The sequence below is a fragment of the Carlito syrichta genome, unplaced genomic scaffold, assembly GCF_000164805.1.
Source record: "Carlito syrichta isolate Samal-C Ts95f unplaced genomic scaffold, Tarsius_syrichta-2.0.1 Scaffold303058, whole genome shotgun sequence".
In the NCBI taxonomy this organism is placed as follows: Eukaryota; Metazoa; Chordata; class Mammalia; order Primates; family Tarsiidae; genus Carlito; species Carlito syrichta.
In genome coordinates, this window is record NW_007247154.1 from 149,139 (window position 1) to 158,167 (window position 9,029).

Genomic DNA, 9,029 nt, shown 5'->3' on the forward strand with positions numbered 1-9,029 from the left:
CCCAGCCCGGATGCTCACAGCACCAGCCCTACCATACCTCCAGGAGGAGCTGCCCCCTCTCAGTCTCCCTCGTGGCCAGTGCTGGAAGGCTGCCCCAGCCTGGGGCGGGATGGTAGCTGCTATGCCCCCTTTCCTTTCCTGTACCACCTTCTCTCTCTTCCCATCTGGTGCTGGAGCCCCAGGCTTGGAGCTGGGGGATTGGGAAGGCTCCGTCTCAGGCAGGGTGGGGCAGGTCATTTAAAAACGGCTTCTGTTCAGGCCACCTGTGTGTTACCAACCCCTCCTCTGTGCTCTGTGAGTCCATCTATGTGCCACGCACACGGGCATCCCCCCCTTTTTTGCCTTTGTTTTCTTTCTTTTTTTATTCTAATTTAATTTAATATGAAGGATGGGGGGTACCATTCCAGATTAGGGCTACAAATGATCATCTTACAGGTAAAGTCTGGGTCTTCCTTTGGTCCCCGCTTTGCCTGGCTTGAGGCCAAGTAGGCTTACTGATGCTATGTCCCCTCACCCCACCCCACCCCCACCCCGGCATCCCCTTTAAAGTCCATAAAACCCTCAGGCCCATCAAAGTGACTTCATTCCTTGAAACCTGCATCCTCGCCATACCTCGCAATCCCCAGCTTAGAGAAGCTGAGCTGTGGGGCTGGGATGAGGCAGAAAACCCTCCCCTGGGTCCTACAGGAGAAGGACAGAGGTGGGCTTCACCCTGCCCCTCCCTGACCATGGCTGCCTGTCCAGACACGCCGAGAATCCAGATGGGCTCCAGAGCCTAGAGTGTCACTAGCTTGGTGTGTCAAACACTCAGAAGATTCCAGGCATCCTAAGAGCTTTACACGTGTGTGCCTGGAATCCTCATGACATCTCTATGACATGCAGCTATCGTGCCGATTCACAGATGAGGAAACAGGACAGTTACCTGTGGTCTCAACTCCTTTCCTCTGGCTTCTGCAGGCGGGTGAGGTGGTCCCCCCAGCACTGGCCACCCCCGAGGATCTGGGATCTGATTCCACTGGCGCCTGGCCAGGGACATGGCCTTGAGAAGATCTCCCCCTCTTCAATCCCCATGACAAAGCAGCATTTAGTCTGTTTATATTTTCAGTACAAAAGTGTCATAAACACACTAAAGAACAAGAAAGTAGACAGAGACGTGCCACAAGGCACTGAAAAGGCCTGCAAGCACACATGGCTTCTCCCAGCTCTCTGACCTGTCATGGTGGGTTGGTCACCCAGCCCACAGTGTGGGCCATTCGCACCCAGAAGCTTCCAGCCTCCCCATAGTGTCACCGCTATTGTCTGGGAGCCACCATTCGGGGATACAGGGGACTCAGGTGGCCTCTACATCCTTCCTCCAAGTCCCCAAACGTTTACCAGATCACTTCTGAGCCCTGACCCTGGGATAGGAGTGGGCACCAGAGAGAGAGCCCTATGTCAGTATCCAGGGCACTATTCACCTTGGGAAGGGGCCAAGTGCCCTGTCCCAGACTTGGGCACTCAGGCAAGTGCTGGGCACCAGGCCTGTGGAACAGAAGGAAGACAGACGTGGTCAAGAAGGCGCCCAAACTGTAGCTGCAATCAGCTGATCAGGGTGCGATGGCATCCTAGAGGAGAAGTGCAAACAGACAGACTGCTGCGTGGAAGTGTGGGACCAGGGTGCTGGTAGGTGGTGGCATCACAAGGTGTTAAGCCCTGTTCCCTAGAGGGCTGGGCTTCTGGAGGAGGGGTGAGCTCCCATCGCGTCTTGAGTGACAAGGCGAGCTTGCTGAGTTGGGGCGTGGGAGAAAGGGTTCTGGGCAGAATGGGCTGCAGGAGTGCAGACTCGGAGGTGAGAAAGCTGGGCCTGGCACTGCAAGTTGCCCAGAGAGAGCACGGCGGGCGGTGGGCTCTGGGGCTCGGGTGGACCATACATATCTCCTTTAGTAACTGGGGTGCCACCTGTGGGTGATGGGGAAACATTGACAGGGTGTTAACAGAAGCAAGATGCAAGCAGATTTCAAGGTTTAAAAGGCCACTGGGGTTGCCTGCATACTTGGGAGAGCAAACCTGCCTAGCAAAGGCAGGTCTAGGAGGGAGGTATTCTTCCTGTCATTATGGCCACTGGTGCTGGAGACAATTAGACGGGGGTGCCCCAGTGAGACCACAGCCAAGGGCAGGACCAGCGAGCAACAGGGCATCCAGGCACCCACTGCCTCCTGGTAGCTCCGCTGAGTGCTGCCTGAAGTGCCAGGATCAGCATGAAGCCAAGCTGGAGCCCATCCCTATGCTGGAACTTACCTCATTACAAAGCAGACATTGGTTCTAGTTGGCCTACATGATAGTTATATGTTTTAAAGTTACAAACATGGGGAGAATTTGACTCTCAGGTTTTCTCTTTAAAACCCTTGGGCCGGTGCTCCAGCCTGACCGCAATGGCCTGGAGCGGAGTGGAGGTCACTCTTCAGATGGTCCCAGGCTCTCAGGGTTGCTGCAGTCCTCACACCATCTGCCTGGCCCTTGTGAGTATTTAAAATTTCTCTCTCTGACACACACACACACACACACACACACACACCCTTAAAGAGTCAAGCTAAGCTACTAGAAATCCAGAATCCAGGTGAATGTTGGAAAGAACGAGCCCAGGAGAAGGAGAAACTGGCTGTGTTGGAGAAATGATGGCCAGGGAGACTGGCTGTGCTTGATGACAATAGTCAGGAGAAGTCAGGAGCAAGTGTGACCGCCAGGTGACTGCCCGGGGCCTGCTGGAGAATGAAGCACTGAGCTCCCGCCCACCCAAGTCTCCTTTCACTACTTTTCCGTCTCCATCAAAGGCACCCCAGCCTTAGATGATTAGACTAAAACTTGGAGACAATAGAAAATATGCTTTAGAAAGATTTGGGGTTTTTTAAAAATCTATTTTACTGACATATAATTTACATACCATGAAAAGCATTAATTTAAACCTTCCCACTCAGTGAGTTTTGACAAATGTATACAACCGTGTAATCACCATTTTAATCAAGACATAGGACATTTGCATGACCCCTGAGGGGGAAAATGTCTTGGTGAGAGAAAGGAGATAACTAGAGAAAAGCTAGGCAGACAGGCAGGGGCGGTCCCCTGGTAACAAAGTAGCAAACTTCTGACAGGCTTCTCAGACTAATACACTCTGATACACCCATGTTGGCAAACAAGCTCCCTACAAGCCTGCAAGAAAATTCTGCGGGAATTGAAAAAATAATGCATCAGCTCACCGCTAAGTGCTGACCAATCCTCTCACTATTAAGCCCCTACCCCCATCTGATTGGTTCTTAGTACTGACCAATCAGCACAGCTAGTGTCAACCAATCAGCTTACAGCTAGTGCGAGCCAATTGGCTGGATCTCAGGGCTCTATAAGCTCCAGGTTCTGGTTCCCATCTGCCACCCCCTTGGATCCCCTCCTGCTTTGGGAGTTTTCTATCCTCTCAATAAATCCTGCTTTCTCACCTTCTGGCCGTCTGTGTCCCTCATTCCTCCTGGGTGTAAGCTAAGAACCCAGACCTGAAGAGCCGCAGAAGGTCATCACAGCCAAAGAGCTGCACATCCCAGAGGCTGGCTTGCCAGCCAACAGAGCCAGCTTAATCTGGAGAGCTGCCCGCAGAAGGTGGGACTCTGAGGCTGAGACACTTCTGGGGTTGAGACACTTCTGGGGGCTGACTTGCCAGCACACTGAATCAACAACACTCTCAGGGCTTGGCTTGCCAGATCATCAGGCTGATGCTCTTTGGGGTTATGCTTGCTGAGCTATTGAGCTGACACTGTTGGAGCCCAGGCTGACCTGATGATAAATCCATACCATTGATACCTCTTTGCAGACGATATGATTCCCACCTCTTCACCCTTGTGCAAGCGACCACTGATATGCTTCATTTTACCACAGATTAACTTAAATTGTTCTGGAAGTTCATATAAATGGAGTCATACCATACATTCTTCTATGTATCTGCCTTATTTTGCTTAGCATAATGTTTTTGAGATTTGTTTGTGTGGTTGTATGTATGCATAGTTCACTGCTTTTAATTGCTGGTTGGTATCCCATTGGATGAATATATCATAACTTGTTTGTCTTGGCATTTAGGTTGTTTACAACATTTTTTTTCTATTATGAATAAAGCTGCTGTGAATATCTGTGCACAAGTCTTTCTGTGAACCCATATTTTCATTTATCTTGGGGAAACAGGAGTAAAGAATGCTAGATCACAGGGTATGTGCACATTGAACTTTATAAGAAAACTTTTTCCAAAAGTTGTGCCATTTAACATATCTCACCAGCCAAGGTATATGTAATCATATAGTATGTAATCTTTTTCACTCCATGTAATTCACTAGAGGTTCACCCAAGGTGTTGGATGTATCAATAGTTTGTTCTTTTTTTTAATTACTGAATAATATTCCATGGCATGCATATACCACAATTTGTTTACCATTCACCTAATGGAAGGACATCTGGGCTGATTTCAGTCTGGGGCTAATGTAAATAAATATGCTATGAATATTCATGTACAGGTTTTTGTATAAACAAAAGTTTTTATTACTCATGAATAAACATCCAAGAGTGTTTTCCAGAGCAGCAGTACTCTTTTGACATTCTCATCAGCAACATATGAGTGACCCAGCTTCTCTGCATTCTTGCCAGCATTTGATGTATCCTTCTTTGGTAGTTTAGCTGATCTGATGGGTATGTAGTACTATCTCATTGTGGTTTTAATTTGCATTTCCCTGATGGTTAATAATGTTGAACATCTTCTCATGCGCTTATTTACCACCTGTATGTCCTTTTTGGTGAAATGCCGTGTACGTCTTTTGTCCATTTCTAATTGCATTGTTTGTGTTCTAGCTGCTGCATTTTGAAAGTTCTTGATGTACTCCAAATATCATTCCTTTTTTAGATATGTGATTTGCAAATATATTCTCCCAGTCTGTCATTTATCTTTTTATCCTCTTAACATGGGCTTTCACAAAGCAAGAGCTTTTAATTTTGATGAGGCCCAATTTATTATTTTTTTATTTTATGGATTGTGTGTTTAGTTCAATCCATAGCAGATTGTTTTTATTGTTCATTCTTTTTTACTGTTCAGTAATTTTCGGTATGAATGCTGTGTATCTCAATGTTTTATCCATTAGCTTGCTGGTGGACATTTGGATTGTTTCCGGTTTGGGGCCATTATGAACCAAGCTACTACGAACATGTGTGTTAGGGTTCTTTTAAAGACATATGTTCTCATTTCTTTTGGGTCAGTACCTAGGAGTAGAGTTGCTGGACCATATGGTAAGTATATGTTCAACTTTATAAGGAATGTCAAGTTGTTTCCCAGAGTTATTAAGGTTGGAGATGGATTGGTATTGCTTGCCCTTTCTGGTCCTCCTCATTCCTTTCCACAGATCCACTTTTCCATCTGGAATTATTCACCTTTAGTATTTTTTGTGTTGCAGTTCTTATGGTGACAAACTGCTCCGGCTTTTGTTCATTGAAAATGTTTTTATTAATCAGCCGGGCGTGGTAGCGCACACCTGTAATTCCGGCTACTCGGAAGGCTGAGGCGGAAGGATCACCGGAGCCCAGCAGGTCAAGGCTGCGGTGGCCGGGAGCAGCCACTGCACTCCAGTGTGGGTGACAGAGTGAGACTCCAACTCAAAAAAAAAAGAAAAAAAGAAAATGTTTTTATTTAACTTATTTTTGGACAAATGTTGTTTACTGGATATAAAAATCTAGGTTGACAGGCTATTTTCTTTAGCACTTTAAAAATGCCATGTCATCAGGCTCAGTGGCTCAGCCTGTAGTCCCAGCACTTTAGGAGGCCGAGACAAGTGGATTGCCTGAGCCTGCGGGTTCCAGACCCACCTGGGCAAGTTGGCGAGACCTCGTCTCTACAATAAATAAAAAACTAGCTGGGTTTGGTAGCATGCGCCTGTGTTCCGCTTACTTGGAAGGCTGAGGCAGAAGGATCACCAGAGCCCAGCAGGTTGAGGCTGCGGTGGCTGGGAGCGTGCCACTGCACTCCAGTCTGGGGGACGGAGTGAGACTCCAACTCAAAAAAAATAATAAATAAATAAAAATGCCATGTCATCGGGCATGGTGGCTCATGCCTGTCATCCCAGCACTTTGGGAGACGGAGGTGACACAGAGAATTGCCTGAGCCCACGAGTTCAAAACCAGCCTGGGAAACTTGGCAAGACCTCATCTCTACAATAAATCAAACAAATAGTTGTGCATGGTGGTGTATGCCTGTAGTTCCAGCTACTTGGAAGGCTGAAGTGGAAGGATTGCCTGAGGTCGAGGCTGTGGTGGTCATGAGCGTGCCACTGCACTCCAGCCTGGGCAACAGAGTGAGACTCAAAAAAAAAAAAAAATTAAAGTTAAAAAATTTTTTAAAATAAAAATACCATGTCATTGTCTTCTAGAGTTCATTATTTATGCTGTGAAATTAGGAGTTCAGTTATGTCATTGTTCTCTGTATGTAATGTGTCTTTCTTCTAGCAGCTTTTAATATTTTCTCTTTATCTTTGGTTTTCAGCAGTTTGACATGAAGTCCCTAGGTGTGCTTTTATTTACATTTATCTTGGTTGGGATTCACTGAGTTATTTTTTTTATCACATTTGAGAAAAATTCAGGCCATTTTTCTAGGCCATTTTTACTTTTTCTAGGTCATTTTTAGCTTCATTTCCTTCTGGAACTCTGATTGGCTATCCAGGGCCACCTGATTCATTCCAAAGTTTCATGTTTATTTTCCTTCACTTTTTTCTCTCTGGTTGTCAGACTGAATCATTTCTATTGATCTGTCTTAAGTTTATTTAGTTTTCTTCTGCCATCCCCTCTTATGACCATTTAGTGATTTATTTTAGTTTCAGTTTTTATATTTTTCAGTTTTAGAAATACAAATTGACCCTTTAAAATAATTTCCATTTTTTCTGCTGAGATTCCCTAACCATTAACTCACTAAAATCATATTCTTCCTTAATTACTTGAACATCTGAAAAAATTTGTGCATACTTGCAATAGCCACTTTAAATTTTCCCTCTGCCAAATCAAACATCTGGACCATCTCACGGTCAACTTTGCTTGACTGTTTTTATTTCTGGACATTGGGTTCCATCTTCTTTTCTCTTTGCTATTCTAGTTTATTTTTAAAGAATATATTGGACACTGTGAATAGCATGCTGTACAGACTCCAGACGTCTGTTACCATCTTCTATAGAATGTTGACTTTTGGCCTGGTAGATAGTTCAGTTATTGGCCTGGCTGATCACCTTAAACTTGTGTAGGTTCAGTTTTATAGACTTTGTCAGAGCAAATCTGTAAAAACCCCAGTATATTTGCCAAGTCCCTCTAATTTAGTGGTACTTAGCCTCCAAATCTGTCTCCTCCAGGGATCTCATTAAGGCTTGATTTTGGGCATTTGGAAGGTAAGTCTACAGCAGGTCTTGTTCCAGGACACACCCCCTCTCCTCCTCCCACAGTCCTGAGGTGTGAAGCCCTGCTGCTCCCCCCTAACATCTTAAGGCTTTCAGTTTATACAAGGACAGGGGATAAGTGGTGTTTCAGTTACAGCTGATCACCTTCTGTATGTCTGTACCACCCAAGAGAGCTTTCTCTGGTCTCTTGCTCTGCCCTCATCTTTCTCGTGAGCACCCAGTAGAGACACATGTGGAATATCCTGTGAATGTGTGCAAACGCCACTGGTGCCCAGGACTCCCAGTTATTCTAAACTAATATGCCAGACCAAATTCAGCTTTTAGGAATTCATACAAATATAAGCTGGATTGCTTTTTACCCACTTGGATGGTGGCCGTCTCTTTCTCCTATGCTCCACCAAAGGTAAAACAGTCTTTGTGTCTCACGTCTCATTGGTTGCCTTGCAACCTCAACTCTCTGAAGGAAAGTTATGAAAAGTTATGTCTTTAAGTTGCCTGGGCTTGCCATTGTGGTTGTTTAAAGAGTGGGAGCAATGTTCTCTTGCAGGATTCTAACCCCTAGGTACCTAATCCTGACCTGTACCCCACATCTTTAAAATTAAAAAAAAGAAGTAGAACCTAGTGATGACTTTTTATAGAGAGTATACAAATGGCACTAACTATAAAAGAAGATTGATAAATTGAACTACATTAAAATTAAGTACTTAACTTCATTGAAAACACCACTAAAAGATTGAAAGAGCAAGTCCCGGAGAAGAAAAAGAAATCACCCATTTATGCAACAGAAAAAATACTTGTATCCAGAATATGTACATAAAGCTCCTACATGTAAACAACACACACACACACACACACACACACACACACACACACACACCATAGAAAAATGAGCAAAATACCTGAACAGATATTTCATAAGAGGATAGTCAGATGGCCAATAAATACATTAAAATGTACTTAATCTCATTAGTCAATAAAGAACTAAAAATTTAAACTACAACATGATACTACAATACCCCTACCAGAATGGCTAAAGTTAAAAAGACTGATGATACTAAGGTGATCCTTTCACCTCAGCCTTCCAAGTAGCTAGAACCACAGTCACACACCACCATGCCCGGCTAATTATTATTATTTTTTTTTTTACTCATTGTAGAGACAAGGTCTTGCCATGTTGCCCAGGCTGGTCTCAAACCACTGAACTCAGGTAATTCTCTCACCTCAGCATCCCAAAGTGCTGGGATTACAGGCATGAGCTACTCTGCCCAGCTATGGTTGTAATCATCTTAAAGACATTTTGGCATTTTCTACGAAAGTTGAACATTTGCCTATCATCTAACACAGAAATTCCTACTTCTAGGCACACGCTCAACAGAATGCATTGCACATGTCTATCAGGCAGCATGTATAAGAGGTGTCCTAATGACACTACTTATAATACTCCCAAACTGGAAACAACATCACACACATACATACATAATACATATATCAAGCAAAGTCAACTATATCATGAATGGATCTTACAAACATTCTATTGAGTGAAAAACTAAAACACAAAGAACACGTGCCCAGTGATTCCAAAAACAAGCAAAACTA